The sequence below is a fragment of the Stenella coeruleoalba genome (genome assembly GCF_951394435.1).
Source record: "Stenella coeruleoalba genome assembly, chromosome: 16".
NCBI classification, from domain to species: domain Eukaryota; kingdom Metazoa; phylum Chordata; class Mammalia; order Artiodactyla; family Delphinidae; genus Stenella; species Stenella coeruleoalba.
Window position 1 is genome coordinate 44,907,331 of NC_137162.1, and position 17,127 is coordinate 44,924,457.

The following is a 17,127-nucleotide window of genomic DNA, read 5'->3' on the forward strand; positions in this document are numbered from 1 at the left end:
GATGGCGCGTGGAGCAGACCATGCCATCCACAAAAGATGGATCTTCCATGCTGCTGTCAAGGCCAGAGGGGGAAGACACTGTCCAGGCATCTTCTGACGGCTGTTTCCTTAGGAAGCTCTAATTGCAGAGCGGCAGCCCTTTCCGTCTGCTCCGTGACATCTGGTAATCCCTGGACGAACATTTTTCTGGCACTGCTGTGGAACATCGCTCTTCCCCTGCTCAGGACAGATGGTCTCGGCCAGCGTCTGGAGATAAGCAGGTAACAAATCACCTGCTGTAAACACGTACAAAAATAAGCATGAAGGAGGGAAAATAATAATGTTTATCATCTTACAAAAGCACACCAAGTGCCACGGAAGAGGTCTAGGTTTGAATATGCGAAGTGACACCAAAAAGTGTCCCAGGGTTTATACAGCATAGGGAGCTGCCGTGCGGCCAGAGGAACTCGGGGCCGCCGCGGGGGAACTGCTGCGCTGTTTCTCTGGTTAAGCGGATCGTCTGGGATGGACAAGCGTCCAGACCCTCAGCCACCATCATAGGCAGGCCCAGGTGTGTGTCCTACTGAGCTAGACTCTTTCTGGACAGAGAGCCTGCAGATCTTCAAGAAAGTGAAACTGGGCTTCCCTGGTGGCGCAGCGGTTGGGAATCCGCCTGCCGCTGCAGGGGACACGGGTTCGTGCCCCGGTCCGGGAGGATCCCGCATGCCGCGGAGTAGCTGGGCCCGTGAGCCATGGCCGCTGAGCCTGCGCGTCCGGAGCCTGTGCTCCGCAACGGGAGAGGCCACAACAGTGAGAAGCCCGCGTACCGCAAAAAAAAAAAAAAAAAAAAGGAAAAGAAAATGAAACTACCTGTGTAGCTGACCCTCCCATCCAGATACAAGAGATGACGTTTACACAGATGCATTGAGGGCCGCGGTGTACGGAGCGTTTGTGACCTCACAGGTAGAGCCCAGGACGGTTACCTGTGCCTCTGGTAGGGCACATAGAGGCTGGTGACCATGGCCTCTGATTGCTGTCCTGGTTATTAAAAGGAAGCCCACCTCAATTTCTCTTTTTCAAAAAAAATATACTTATAAAATCTCAAATATTGAAAAAGAAAACAAAGGGCAAGAGATTTTCCACAGGCAGGGAAATCGATTCCAAAGTTCTCACAGACTCGAACTGCCAGTAACCAAAATGGTTTATTTGAATTTAATTTAAAAAGAAGCAAAAGAAAAAAGAGTGATTGGCCTTAGGATGCAATTTCAAAATATTTATGTGAAGTTTTTGGCAATTGCTTTGGTGCATCCCGAGTGTCCTGGTATATCTTCTGTTCATGGACCATGAAATGGAAGCCTCTTCCAGCTAACTCCAGAGAGGCTTCCAGAGCTCCTCTAGGCATTTCCAATGTGATAATGTTTTATTAAAGAGATGAAGCTGGGTGGTCCGGAGGGAAAGTTAAGCTCTAGTTTACATAACTCTCCAGAATGCAAGCAACCGCCCTTTCTACCTTTGCTTCCCCTCCTCCTTGGTGTTCAGCTAAAGGCACTCCAATCCCTTTCATATTTTCTCCAGACTGTGGAGTGGTTCTCTTCATGGAATTGAGTTATTTTCTTGTAGGTAAAGCTAAACCTTAACTCAATTACCTGTAGAATCCCAATGCTTTAACTTGGGCGACTGTGGGAGTGAAGAGGACGTGTGGAAACGGAGTCCTGGAGACAGCCCATTTATACTGATGGAAAAATAAACACACAGAGGCGAGCCCTGTGCAGGACTGAGCATGCTCCAGCGATGGACACCACACTCAGCACGTTGTGTGTGGTACTGGGCTCTAGTGTTAAAGTGTAGGTGCGTTAGACCTTGTCACCAGAAGGGCTGTGAGATGCTGCTGTTTATTTTGGTTCCTATATTTCAATTAAAACATAATGCATTGTTCCATTTTTTTTTCAGTCGCTTGTTTAATCATGAAGTTATGGGCTATCATAAAACCTTCATTGCTCTCATATTTCTTCTTGGCAGGGTAGAGAAAATTTAATTTGGGATTAGCTCCAGAAGCATTTTGACCAAGCCTCCCTGCTATTTATCATTCCAAAGGCTCTGACAGAGCTAATGAATGTCTGAAGTTGTTTATCATTTTATAAACACACGGTGCCACAAGGTGGTGCCAATTAAATCTCCAACGAAGGATTAATGAGGGTCCTTCCAAATAAGAGGCAGTGATACCTTTTGACAACTTACCAATGGCTTGGCCTGAACTGAGCGCAGTGGTATGTGACTTGAGAGGGAGGAATCTGCTCCTTTATGGCCCCTGCTGACTTCTGCAAGGGCTTCTGCTCCCCAAGATGACATTTATCTGAGCTGTAGTTAGGGAGATGCAGGCGATGGTGGTGATGGGGTGCACGCGGCCCCAAGCAGCAGCCACAGGAAGAGAGCAGATACTAACACAGTCCCACGTGCTGGCTGGGAGCTTGGGTTTGGAACTGTCTTCCAAGGGATGGGGGAGGGAAAGATTAGATGAACACAACCTAGATGATATAGTAAGCTCGAAGGTCAGCGGGGCAGGTCCATTCTGGAAGGAGATGTGTTCTATGTCCATCTGAACAATTAGTGAGGCTGATAGGTAGGCATTCTGTTGGCTGTAGGCAGCTGGGTGATCTGTCACTCAGCTAACTCACCAAGAGGTAGCCCTGAAGAGTTATCTGTGCAGACTGTTTATTTTTAAAGTTGGATTTATTCCTTGCTATTTGTTTGTAGTGCCTCCCTGTGAAAGTAACAGTCTCAGACTTTGTCTCCCCATTCAGGCACCAAAGGGCAAACAGCAACTGTGTCTTGAAAGGCTGTCAGGGAAATGAAGATCTGAGGAGGTACCCTGCCCCCAGAACTGGTGCAGGGACCAGCTCCCCATCTCAACCAGAGTTAGCAGTCAACACCTCTTAAAGTCATATCCCTCAAGACCATAGCTCTCTCTGGCTTTAGGATGGAATGAAAGTTGACTGAAAGTCAAAGTTGAGTTGAATAGTCTGATTCTCCCACAGTTATTTACACAGGTCCCACAGGGCGGGAGGGGGCGGGGGCAGGAGGTAGTGAAAGGTGGAGAAAGCCAGATTCCACACAGCACAACTGGGTGGTTAACAAAGGAGGGAAGAGGGTCAAGCACTGGAGCCACTGATGTAGAATAAGAAATGGTAGAGGCTGTATTTCTCAGGATGTAGTGTGACCTGTCCTGATTCCCCATCCCTCAGCCCCTGGGAGTTTGGGGAGCTCCAACTGGACTTAGAGGACTAGATAAAGATGACGCATGTGCTAACGGGGGGGAAATGGCCCTCTGACTGATTCAAAATTCAATAGCAGTTTTGATGTTCAGTTTTCTTGTGGGTACCATTCTTCTTAAGTTTCTGAGTAGATAACAGTGAAAGAAGGTTCCATCTTTCCTCTTCTGGAAAAGAGTTTGCTTTGTTTCTAGATGCAAAAAAGAACAGGCTGACAAATACGATGCCGGATCTCATCACATCGACTTGTTTGGGGAAAAAATTCCCACAGGTTCTGGCAGTCAGTTGACTGTCTTTTCATCTTGAATTATGTGAGTTTCTATTATTTTATAATTTGTTTTCATAGGTATTTTGTTGGGGAATTGGAAGAGGTTGCTTCAAGCACTTCTTACCAGATACCAGTTGAAATTGGAACCTCTTATGAACAATTGCAGAAGAAAGTGGCCAAGTCGAACTTCTATAATCCATGAGCATAGTTCTATGGCCAAATGCCTAAATGGTGCACCACCAGGCTGTGCCTGGTCTCAGTCATTCCCCACCTTGTGTTTTACTACTTCTCCCAGCACGACTTTTATGTTGCATCCAGACAACTCTTATTATTACTCCCTGCTCTTTCCATACTCCCTGGGCTTTGGGCTAGTGTACCTGTTGGCTGTTCCTTCCAGAATGAACTTTTCCACTCCATCTCCATCCCTCTCTACAGCACACAGAGGGATGTCTCACACCATACACTCTGTTCTATAGTTTTCTCCTGTTTCCAGTCCCTGTTGCAGCCTGGTTGTTTATGTGTAGCTCATGCCCATGCCATGGACTCTAAGCCATGAACACGGTTCCTGGGTCCAGATCATGCTGTCAGACCCTACTAGGACCTGCAGTGCAGAGCTTTCCATGCAGGACACTCAGCTAATCTTTATTAATTAAAGGAATTAATACATTCCATAGAGTGAAATGAATAAAAACCCCTTAGATTTCTTTGAAACATGTGCCAAGAAGCATTTTTAACCTGTCCGGTTTTATTTTATTTCATACTCTCCCATCCTTCACCTCAGTATGCGGCTTCTCGCGTGTATAGATTATGTCTTTCTGGGGGAAAAAAATCACATCTTTATTTCCCTTTAAAATGTGTGAGATATATACACCTGTCATAGGTACAAAGAAGGGTGGAAGAGTGGATGTCTAATGAGCTGTTGAGAATATGTAATGAGTCCCTGGTAGCATTTGTATTTGAGCTTCAACTGTTTTACAGGGTTGAAGAGAGCAAAGAAGATGAGGGAAAGTGCTAATAGTTGAGGGGAGCAGTATACAATTAATCACAAGAGGTTATTTTATAATGCATCAAGTTAAAAAGGGAAAAAAATGAGCATATGCTTCTTAAGTGTAATTCAAAAGATTTCTTAAGGGTAGTATATTAGTCAGGATTCTCCAGATACAGACCCGGTAATCTGGATAGATATAGAGATATATAAATACATTTATATATCTATTCATATAACTACCTAGAGAGACAGACAGAGACAGCAAGCCACAGAGAAAGAGAGAGAGAGAGATTGAGAGAGAGACAGAGAGAGAGAGATTGATTTATTTTAAGGAATTAGCTCATATGATTGTGGAGGCTGGCAAGTCCAAAATCTGCAGGGCAGGCTAGCAGGCTGGGGACCCAGGAAAGAGCTGATGTTGAAACTTGAGTCCAAAGGCAGTCTGGAGGCAGAATTCCCTCTTCCTTGGGAAGTCAGTCTTTTCTCTTAAGGCCTTCAACTGATTGAATGAGCCCTCCCCCAATCCCCATTATGGAGGATGAGCTGCTTAACTCAAAGTCTATTGATTAAAATGTTAATCTCATCTAAAGAGTACCTTCACAGCAACATCCAGACTGGTGTTGGACCAAATACCAGGATACTGTGACCTATAAAATTTAGCACATAAAATTAACCATCACAGGGCTTCCCTGGTGGCACAGTGGTTGAGAGTCCGCCTGCCGATGCAGGGGACGCAGGTTCGTGCCCCGGTCCGGGAAGATCCCACATGCCGCGGAGCGGCTGGGCCCGTGAGCCATGGCTGCTGAGCCTGCACGTCCAGAGCCTGTGCTCCGCAACGGGAGAGGCCACAACAGTGAGAGGCCCGCGTACCGCCAAAAAAAAAAAAAATTAACCATCACAGGTATCATGGGATCATATAGTAATGGTTTTTTTTTTTTTTTTTTTGGTTACTCTACTTGAAAATGAAACCCTGGCTATGCTGTGGAATTCTCAGATAGTTCTCAGTTAATATTACTGGCCTCCAGAGAAAGATTTACAATTATAAAAATGGAAAACTTGGGCCCTCTCAGTAGTGATCCAAGTTGCTGTCGAATGCTATTGAGAGCTAAGGCATTTTTGTTGCCCATGCACCTGCTTCCCAGAGGAGATCAACTTGGTAACTGCAGCCCTCAGGCCTCTGGGGAGGGGCCCTGGAATGTTCAGGAAGGGGACTGCCTCCCAGGGCTATGTACCCACGGGCCACACCCGAATCAGGGCCTTCACCTGGAGAGTGTGTGCAGAGGGGTTGACCTGGGAAGGAAGGTGTAAATAAACAATGCTGTATGCAGACTTGAATGGTGTCAGAGATGGCAGGACGTGCTTTAAATTTGTCAGGACTGTCATGTGGAGGAGAGGTCCTATTTGTTCTATGAGACTCAGAAGGCAGAATGTGTAAAAACCACGGAGGCTGGTGGTGTCTCGAGCCAACACATAGCACCTGGAGCTTTCAGCAGTGGAGCACGCCTTCCCTGCTCCTTGGGCTGCTGGAGCACCTGTGGGGTATGACAGCAGAGGACGAGGCCAAGTAGCTCTTGAGATCCCTTCCCCATTATGTGACCCTGGATGTGGTGGTCTGGATAAAGAATAAGGACCAAATGTGGGAGATGTTGCTAAGGGAAGATAGAGCCAGATCTCATAGATGTTGGAGAGCTGGAAGAAGATAGATTCCAGCCAGTATGGGCATGTTGAGTGTAAAGGGTAAAATGTCATCCAAAGGGTGTTGTCCTATAATCCAATGCAGAAGAGGCATTGGAGGGTAAGTGAGAAGGTGGGTTAAGATTAGTTTCATGGTCACTTCGCAGAGGACAGTGGGTTAGAAGGTGGGTCAGATCTTGCAGAGGCTGTGTTAGAGAGTGACGAGTGAGAGCAGAGAGCCAAGGGTCCTACCTTACCTCCTAGGGGTGATGACTGCAGGTTCCAATCCAAACATCAACTGACCCATATCCCAGTAAAGAAAACCTCATCAAAGCTCACTAGAAGATGTGCTAAAGGGGGTGCTATCTTGGTGCACCTTAGGAGAGAAAGAAAGAGGAAAGGAGGGAGAGAAGTCTTGAGGGAAGGAAAGAGGGAGGGATGGAGATCCATTTGACTCTCTCATTTTATTCATATATATATATATATATTTAGCTGATTATAAAATATATTGAATATTTTCACAAAAATTTAAGCAATATTTATAAATGTATATTTTTACTACTTACCCTTCTTTACTACTTACCCTATTTTCCTCTTTTTTGACTTTCCTTGGGCATGAAGTCAGAGGTAAGGCTGGATGTGCCTGGGTGACCATCTTTATGGGGCATTTCAGCTTTGTTTGTGGGGTGAAGACAGAGCCTCTGTGTATAGATGGGGGGAGCAGTTGGTTGTGTGCCCTTCCTTTCGGCCCTGGGAACTCTGAGAATAATGGGTTACTTCTTCCCAGGACTATGATTTATTGCATCTTCAGTACAGATTTATGAATGTGTTACTTGCTTAAAGTTGTCATTTCTTTAGCAAAATAGCAGGCATATCCTGTGTCAGCGCCATCAAACTATGGGAATATGTTCAAAAGAAAAAGATGCTTTCTAGGTTACCTCCTAGAACTTCGATTCATAGAAGATACATATTAAAGGAACACTCAGGAACCCCCAGGCTCTATCTAATATTCACATTTTTGCAGGAGTGGAAAATGAGGCCAACAGACTGGAAGTGACGTGTCCACAGTTAACATGAATGTTGCGTGGCCAGGTCATCAATCAGTCCTATGTTTTCTGACATTAGGAATAATACTTATTATATTATTATATATACTTATTATATTATTATTATATATAATATTATTATATATAACAATACTTATTATATTATATATTATATTATTATATTATTCATATAATAATGAAACATATTATGCTTATAATCTAGTAAGGGCCAAGATTCATAGGTGTATGGAAAGTTCAAAGGCAATGGTATAGAACTCATGGTGAGCATTGACAGATGGAGTAAAAAAAACAGGGTCAGCCTGGGATATTATAAGAGGCTTTTACTCAGTGCCAGCCTCTCCTTGCTTCTTCCTTTCACACTCAATAAAAGATGACCTCCCTCAAATAGATGCTATTCCCGTTAGGAATCAGGTGATATTTTGATGATTTTGATATTTACTTTTTTCTTATAACGAAACCCAGGAATGCTTGGACGCTGTCCCAAAGCACACAATGCCTCTCTGAGAAATTCTAGAGAGCAATACACACTCAAGGCTGTACAGTTAGTAACATGTAAGCCGATAAACTCCCGCACAGGATTGTCTGAAAAACTGCACCACAGCCAGTGGCACAGCATCCTCCTCTCCCTTAAGCCCAAAGTGTACCTTCAGCTGAGCCCTGAACACAAAACCCTGAGACAGCCATGAGAACGGTGAGGGTGAGTGAGAGGAGAGTAAGCAGGGGTCTCAGGAGATGCTGGATAGTGACCTGTGGACTAGCCAATAGTTAGGGGGACCTGGGGGGAGAGGCTGGACAAAGGGTGAGAGGGAGAGAAGACGGGAAGTGAGGGAGGTGACCGTGTATACAGACTCAAGAAGCGCATGGCAAGAGGGGAATGAGGCTCGGCCAAGAACAAATCAGAGATGAAATACTATAGATATTAGGTCCTCAAAAAGGACCGTGAGGAAGAGGCAAAATCTGAGAATCTCAAGAGGGGGTAATTGAGCTCTGAACTGAGGCAGATTCACCTATCTGCACAGATTAGGGCTGGAAGTTCAACCCCTCAAACTCTTTTAAAAAGTAAACACTTATTGCTTGTGAAAGGTAAAAAGAAAAGGCATGAGCTGCCCTCCTCCTCCAGCAGCGGTCGTGGGATAGCATTTTTACTAGCAGCCTCCGCTTAACTTGCACCACTATGCCTTTCCCTGTTACCCCACATCTCTCCTCTGTGGTCTGCTTGCTGGAAGTTCTCACCTGCTTAGATTGCTCTTACACACACACACACACATGCACACACACACACACACACCTCTCCCTGGAAAAGGAAATGAGGGAATCAGTAGCAGATGTGCACATGCACTATGCATGGATGTGTTGGAATGCTTACTTGTTTCTGCTCACCTCATAACACAGCTGCTCCTTTCCTTCAGTGCTGGCCATCTGTGACTCAGTGACAGTGGACTGGTCCTGAACTGTCAGCCTTGCCTCCATTTGCATTGAGTCATATACTCCATTGCCTGGCTAAGTTTTGTCCTCAGTTGACTGTGGAAAGACACCAGGTCCCTCTAGAAAAGTGTGTTAAAGAGAGGTGCCCTCAGATACTGTCCAAGGAGGAAGGGTTGGTCATTAGAAATGTGGGAAGAATGAGAGATGATAATTAGGACATAGCTTTTTCCTTTTATCTCAGAAATTGGCAACAAATTGTTAAGACCTCCTCATCCCTGTGTATTTGAATTTGGAAATTTAAAGCTTCTTTGGAAAAAACTGGCAGGGAATGGTTGGAAGTGGAGTTTAGAGTTGGAAGGAAGTAGAATAATTAACTTAGAGAGAAAAGGAAGAAAGAGATTATCTGGTATGATTAGCTTTTTCCAACACTCCCCTACTGTATAGATGAAGAAATAAAAGGTCAAAATCATAGTTTTTACATACAAATTCAGGAAAAATCTATTACAAATAAAATGTTTGTACACACTATATTTAATCTTTCATTTTTGAGAGGCTGTCAGTTTTATTAATAATTTAAAAAGTAACTTTTGTGAGTATAACAGGTCTTTTCCAGGAATTCCCCTATTTATTCTCTTATGAAGTGTGACTATCTCATTTTTGATAATCTATTCCTAGTTGTGCCACTGGGTCATCTTGTAATTCTGTGATTTTTTTCTCTTTAATATTCATCCTCACTGTTAATATTATTCTGTGGATAATTATCCATGACACAAATAAATAGAATGATATCCTATGTTTATGGATTGGAAAACCTGGCATTATTGATATGTCAATGATACAGAAAGTGATCTACAGATTCAATGCAATCTCTATCAAAACCCCAATAATATTTTTACTTAAATAGAAAAATCCACCCTATAATTCATATGAAATCTCAAGGGACCCTGAATAGCCAACACAATCTTGAAAAAGAAGAACAAATTTGGAGGTCTCACACTTCCTAATTTCCAAATGTAGTACAAGTTAGGGTAATCACGACAATATGGTAATGGCATAAAGACAGATATATAAACCAATAGATTAGATAGCATAGAAATAAATCCTTACACACATGGTTAAGTACTTTTCAACAAGGATGCTGAGCCCATACAATGGAGAAAGGACAGTCTTTTCAACCAATGGTGCTGGGAAAACTGAATATATACATATACAAAAATAGAGTTGGATTCTTACCTTATACCATATAAACAATTAACTCAAAATGGATAAAAGACCTAAACATAAGAGCTAAAACTGTAACACTTTTAGAGAACATAGGGAAAACAATTTATGAATTTGAATTTAACAATGATTTCTTGGATATGACAACAAAAACACAGGCAAGAAAAGAAAGCTGGACTTCCTCAAAAGTAAAAACTTCTGTGCATCAAAGGACACTATCAACAGAGTGAAAAGGAAACCCATGGAATAGGAAAAATATTTATAATCATACCTCTGATAAGTGGTTAATATCCAAAATATCTGAAGAACTCCTACAACTCAACAACAAATAGAAAAAACCCCAATTTTAAAGTGGGCAGATGACATTAATAGATATTTCTCCAAAGAAGATATACAAATGGCCAACAAGCACATGAAAAGATGCTCAGTGCCATTGGTCTAGGGAAGTGCAAATCAAAACCACAATGAAATGCCTCATCACACCTAGTAAAATGGCTATTTAAAAAAAGTCCAGAAAATAACAAGTGGATTTGGAGAAATTGTAACACCTATACACTGCTGGTGGGACTGTAAAACGGCGCAGCCACCATGGGAAACAGTTTAGTGGTTCTTCAAAAAAATAAACAGAATTTCTCTATGAACAAGAAAATTCACTTCTAGGAATATACCCAAAAGAACTGAAACAGGACTCAAACAGATGCTTGTACACCAATATTTACTACAGCATTATTTGCAATATCCAAAAGGTGGAAGCAACCCAGGGGGCCATTAAGAGATAAATCAATAAATAGAATGTGATATATATGTGCAATGGAATATTATTCAGCCATAAAGACTGAATGAAGTTCTGATACATGTGATATATGGATGAATTTTGAAACGTGATGCCAATTGAAATAAGCCAGATTTAAAGGACAAATATTTTATGATTCCCTCCATATGAAATAAGCAAATTTATACAGACAAAAAGTAGATTAGAGGTTATCACGGGCTAAGTAGAGGAGGGGAGGGGGGAATTACTGCTTAATAGTTACAGACTTTTGGGTTTGGGGTGATAAACAATTGGGGGAATATGTAGTGGTGCTAGTTGTAAAACACTGTGAATGTAATTAAAACCTCTGAATTATATAATTAAAAGTGGTTAAAATGGCAAATTTTAGGTTATATATATTTTACCACAATAAAAATAAATTTAAAGTGTGTTCTCAATAATAAGTGGGCTCCTCTTCTGTGTTCTCAATAATAAGAGGGCTTCTACACTCTTCTGCCTACTAAAGGTGTGAACTTGGGCAAGTCATTTCCCTCTTCTGGGTATCAGACACAATATGGGTTTAATGATGATTTGTAGAGGTTTAAATGTGCAAGTATTCAACAATATACATTCAATAATGTATATGATGTGCTATCTGCAGAGATTCCTCTTACTGATGTAGATAGAAGGGGTAAAGTATGATGATAACCACCCTTCAATTTCTGTTTTTCTGCTTTAGACTCCTTTTTCTTAATTTGCAGTCTTTTATTTTCTTTGCCAAACCCACATGTAACCCAGCTTACACTGGAAGGGCGTTATTGCTGAGATCATTTTTTCCTCATTGGCATGCATGCAGTGCATTATTCCCACTGCTACTCTGAGGGACCATTCCACTTCTTCCATGTCTCCAAAGTGGTCCCAGAACATTAGCTTGTCCTAGGGGCAATGAAGGAATTCTTTCTTGCAGTGTTGCTGGTGAAGATTTATTTCAAGTTTTTGAAGGGAGGTCAGGTAAATTGACCTCAAACATACCCTTTAGCTATGAGATCCTATGATTCTTGGATTCTAAAACCTACTGAAGGAATGAGATATGATCCACTTCTCTTCCCACCTGTCCCCCAATAAAATGAAACGTACAGGGGCCCTGGGTGATTTCAAATTTCCTTTAGTGGATAATGGAATTCAGGTTTTTTTAGATACTGATCTTTATGACTCTTTTTTATGGAGCTTGAAAAGGTCTGACCTATTATTTGGACCGAAATCTCCTGTGAACCACCTTCCTTCTGATTTACATCCAGTTCAAACGTGTGGTGCTCTTTCCTAACTATGTTCTGCTGGGGAGAGAAAGAAAATATAAACTGTAACAAGCCGGAAATGGCTTCCACCAGATCTGCCAAAGTTGAGAAAGGCATGTAGGACTTTGTGTTGCCCTAATTACTGTGTTTCTTCCACCCTCCTGGTCTGTCAGTCCTGGGTTCTGGAAGAGCACTGGACATAACCCACAGCAGGGAGGCAGTGTTTTCCTGCAGCTCCTCTCCCACAGACCCACCGCATCCAGTGTAGATCTCCATGGGACTGTGCCCGCACTCAGACCTGACTCAGTACCCCCTGCTCAATTGACTTCTCCCAAGTGGTGTCTCTCAGGTCCCTCAAACACAACATATCCAGACAGGAACTCAGTTTCACCGCTGTCTTTCATCAGCTCCTCTGATTTCATTCTGGTCCTTTCAACTATTCTCCACACAGTATTAATTGGAAAATTCAAATCATATTATGTTCATTGCCTTTGGCCAATTATAATTCTTTTTTATAATTATGCAAAATATTTGCCTGGTGCTATCAAAGTCAAATATATAAAACCAGATATATTTTGCTAATGTTATATCTAAGACTTTTGTTTTTATGTTCACAAGGGAAATTGGTCTGTAAAATCCCTTCACCTTATATGTTTCATGTGTCCAGCTTTGTTATCAAGGAAATTTGAGAAGTATTTCCTCTTTATTTACTTTTCTGGAACATTCTGTGTAAGATTGGAATTAAAATTTACTTTCCTCTTTTCTTCATGAGAAGATTTTTAAGTAAACATTTAATTTAAACCTTTTTATTGTATTCATGAGTGGCTTAGTAAACATGCTTCTCTATGAATTTGATTTTTTAAATTTAGATGTTTTTGTACTTATCAGCATACACACGACTATTTTAATTAAAATTAATTAAATTTTAAATTAAGTTAAATGTTCAGGTCTTTAGTCACACTCAACAGCCACACGTGGTTCGTGGCTACCATATTGGACAGCACAGATATAGACTATTTCCATCATCAGAACGTTCTGTTGGACAGCACTGGTGTGGAATATTCTTCCCTCAGATATTTTCACAGCTGGCTTGTTTTCACCCATTATACCCTAGCACACATCACCAGTAAGGGGCTTTGCTGACTACCCAGTTTGAAGCTGGTCTACCACTCCTACAATGCCATCACTCTGTTTGATGTCACAGTCCCGCCACTTTCCAAAAGAATCTTATTTTTCTGTCTCCTCCTGCTATTGACATATACAGTCCATAAGAATAGGGACTTATCTGACTTTTTTACCACTGAATCCCCGGAGTATAGAAGAGTGCCTTGGAGAGAGGAGGTGTTCAAAAATTGCATATTAAGTGAAGTAGATTGAGTGATAGGGGACTCCACTGATGGCAAGTTAAGATGTTTACACTAAAAAAAGACATGAAGTACATAACAGTGTCTTATCTTTTCAATCTCTAATGCCCCTCTTTTTATTCTAAATAGTTTTCATTTGTGTCTTTTCATTCTCTCTTCCTTATGTCATATTAATCAGTCACACCAGAAGTTTGCTCATTTCATTGGTTTCTTTCAAGAAAAAACAACTTTGACCTGACTAATGATCTCTATTGTATATTTGCTTTCTCTGTCATTAATATCTGCTCTTACTTTATTACTTCCTTTCTTCTGTCATCTTTTGGTTTATTCTGCTAATCTTGTGCTAACTTCTTTTTCTTTTAACTTAGCTCAATAATGTAAGCTTTTTTCCCTTTCTAATATAAATAAAAAAGCAATGTTTTAGCTAAATACTATAAGTTCAGATAGGTTGTATTTTCATTTTTACTAAATTTTAAGCATTTAAAAAATTTTTCCATGTCTCCTTTGGTGCATGAGGCAGTCAGAGGAGTGGTTTTTGTTTGTTTATTTGTTTTAATTTGGGTCGTTTCTTTATTATTATTATTCCAAAATATATGAAGCTGGTTTTAGTTACCTTACATCATGGTGAGGAAAATTTTTTCTGCATGTTACAGATTCTTTGGAATTTGTTGGAACTTGCTCTAAAGCTTGATACTTGGTCAATTTAAAAAAAAATATATATATATATATTTATATACATATACATACCATGTGTTCTTGAGCAGAATGTTTGTTCTATAATTACTGAGTACAGTGTTCCATATATGTCCATCAAATTTTTAATTTGGAATATATTCTTGCTCTTTACCAGAAGTGAGGCTGGGGTGACCTTTAAAGGAAAGGAAACAAAAAGGAAAAAGTCCCTTCTCTTCTAGCCTTGCGGGGGGCGGGGGGGGGGGGGGGGTCTTCCTCTAGCTCCATCTAGTGGCAGACTTTAACACGGAGCGGCTGACCCAAAGAAATGGAGTTTCAGAGTCCAGCCTCATCATGACAAAGCCAAGTATAGGGAGGTAGGTTCAGAAGAGAGGGACAATGTCTTAATAACTGGCATACATGCTGCGGAATTAGGATTACGATTAACTTATGTATACTTGGTGTTCCAAAACATTGCTGTAAATAGCATCAAATCATGAGAAATTCATTGTGGTGGGTAAAATCTCTAATCTGGATTTGTAAGAACAGCACCAGAGGGAAATGAAGGAGCAGTGATTCAATAATTCTTTTGAAAAGTTTAGTCTTTTCCTGTGTCTTACCTTTTTGGATACCTCCGTCAGCCTACTTACATTTGAAGTGTTTCTTATTCAGTAGTAAAAGACCTTTATGCAATGAAACAAACAGGATTTCCATGAGATGAAAGAGTCTCAAACATAGTTTTGATTTATCCGTATGGTCCATACCATTGTATCCACACAATGTTTCTCAGGTCTCACTGATGTCATTGATCATAGTTGTTCACAGCCTAACTGAAGAGGCCATCACCACACTTTGTGAACTATGACAAGGCATGATTCATTTATACTCTGTTTGGTGCACCATGTTAAGCATGTGGGAACTGCACAGATGAAACAGAACCTGCCTTCAGGGGACTTACAATTTGACAAAAGAGGAAAGACATACAAGGTTGACTATAATAGAATTATTCCATCACTTTTCAAGGTACCGTCACATTTCCACGTTGCTTCGGTCCGAGATCCCAGAGTTATCCAACTGTCCCTCTGACTCATAGCCAATCAGTCATAGATGCAACTTATCTTTCACTACAGTGTCTTTAGGAATCCCCAGTCATTTTCTCCAATACCCCTTTCAAGGACCTCATCAACCCAAGCTCCCCTCACTGCCCTGTTTGGCTTTCCTTTTCAGCCTTATCTCTCATACTTTCCCACATCTACCCCCATGCTGCTCATTTGCATTCCCTGGACCCTGTATCTGTCCCCTCTGCCCTCTAACGGTGTGGCCAGAAAAGGAAAGGCTGATTATTCTTTTAGACATCTTTTGGAAAACATGTTTTTAGGAAATTAGTCCCAAGGGATGCTCACATTCGAAAGGGAGTTATCTTGATTATCTTACCCAGTATTACAATTTGGATGTCTAAAATGATTAAAATTATTTGAAAGAGTTCACTTTTTCATTCTCTGGAAAAAATGTTTAGTCATTATTACACACAGTTCATAAAATAAATACTCATATATTTCACAAGTGCTTCTTTGGAAATTTTTTAACATTTCCAACTTAATTTTCAGGATCTAGTGCAAAATAAAATCACAAGACCCCTTCATTAAAAAATTATTTAAAATTTCAAGATGGCAACAGCAGAGCATTCCAATTCCTGAGCTCAGAGCCTTATACAACTGCACAGGTTATATACCCAGGAATCCAGCTCCAATCCTTCCTTTATATGTTTGGCTTTATTCCATGGGGATTCTAAGAAATATGAGCTAAGTGCAATGCTTAAACACATAAACTATGTTACCTGAGGCTCTTGATATCTCTGACAGAGGCTGACAACCTTCCTGGTTAAGAGCACAGCACCAGAAACAAGATTGTGCACATCTGATCCTAATGTTACCACTTCCTAGCAAGTTACTTAACCTCTCTGTAGCTTAGATTCCTCATCTCTAAAGTTGAGATAATAATAACCCCACACCATAGGGTTCATATAAGGATTTAATGATTTAATACAGGTAGTACTCTTAGGACCATTCCTGGGATGTAGAATGCACTATAAAAGTTTGGGCTATTAAAATGACCTCTTTCTTTGAAAATATTTCTGATTTTACTTTTGTCCTTAGTTAAATACTTTAAATACATAGCAACATTTGTGTCACATTGTGTCAACTGAAAGAAAAATCATGTAAATTACAAAGTAACACAAATTCCACTTAGAGTACTAGGATTGGGGCATAAACAAGGAACAAGTAAACTTTGATGCCAAGTCTAAAATAAGTAATTAATTGGTTGATTGATTTCATTATTCACTCTAAAAAAAAAATTCGCTTTTGCCTAATGATTTCCAAGGAGTTGGAAAGGCATGAATGAACAGAGCAGAGGCCCAGCTATTGCAATACTGTGTAACGCAACACCACAAGAAAAGCAAGCAAATGCCACTCAGGATGCTCAGGGAGAAGAACTTGGTTCAGTCCTAGATGACAGTATGATGGAGAGAATCTGGGAAGTCTCTTTAGAGAAGATGATGTTAAGCTATCTCTAAAAAGAGGAACTGGCATCTCCCAGGCAGATTCATTTAGGGTAAAGAGTATATTCAAGAGATGATGCAAAAGAATAAGACATAGCCAGGATTCAAAGGAAGTTTAGTATAGTAGAAGCTGAAGGTACAGGTTAGGGGTGGACAATGAGACATAGTAGATAACTAACAAAGTGACAGCTTGGAAGGCAATGAGTTCTCCTTGTCTAAAGAGCATCATGACACGCTGGGACCTTGTCCCGTGAATGTGATCCAGCTCTTCTCCTCTACCCGACTGATCCAGGGGCAGATGCTTGATTCAAACCAAACCATGTTGAGGATAAGTGCTCTTGTTTGGTTGATTTGATTTGATTTTTGCAATAGAGAAGATACTTTTGTGCTGGACACAGTACCAAACAGAATTTAGAATTGAAAGTCTGCTTTAATCTCTGTCACTTTAATATGACAACTAAATTCAGGAATCTATCCCTTGGTAGACTGTATATAATACTTTCTTTTTTAATCATAGAACTTAAACAGAAATTTTGGCATGGAATGGTAAGAAAGGGTAATTGTTTGATATGTATTTGCATTAGAGAAAGGTAA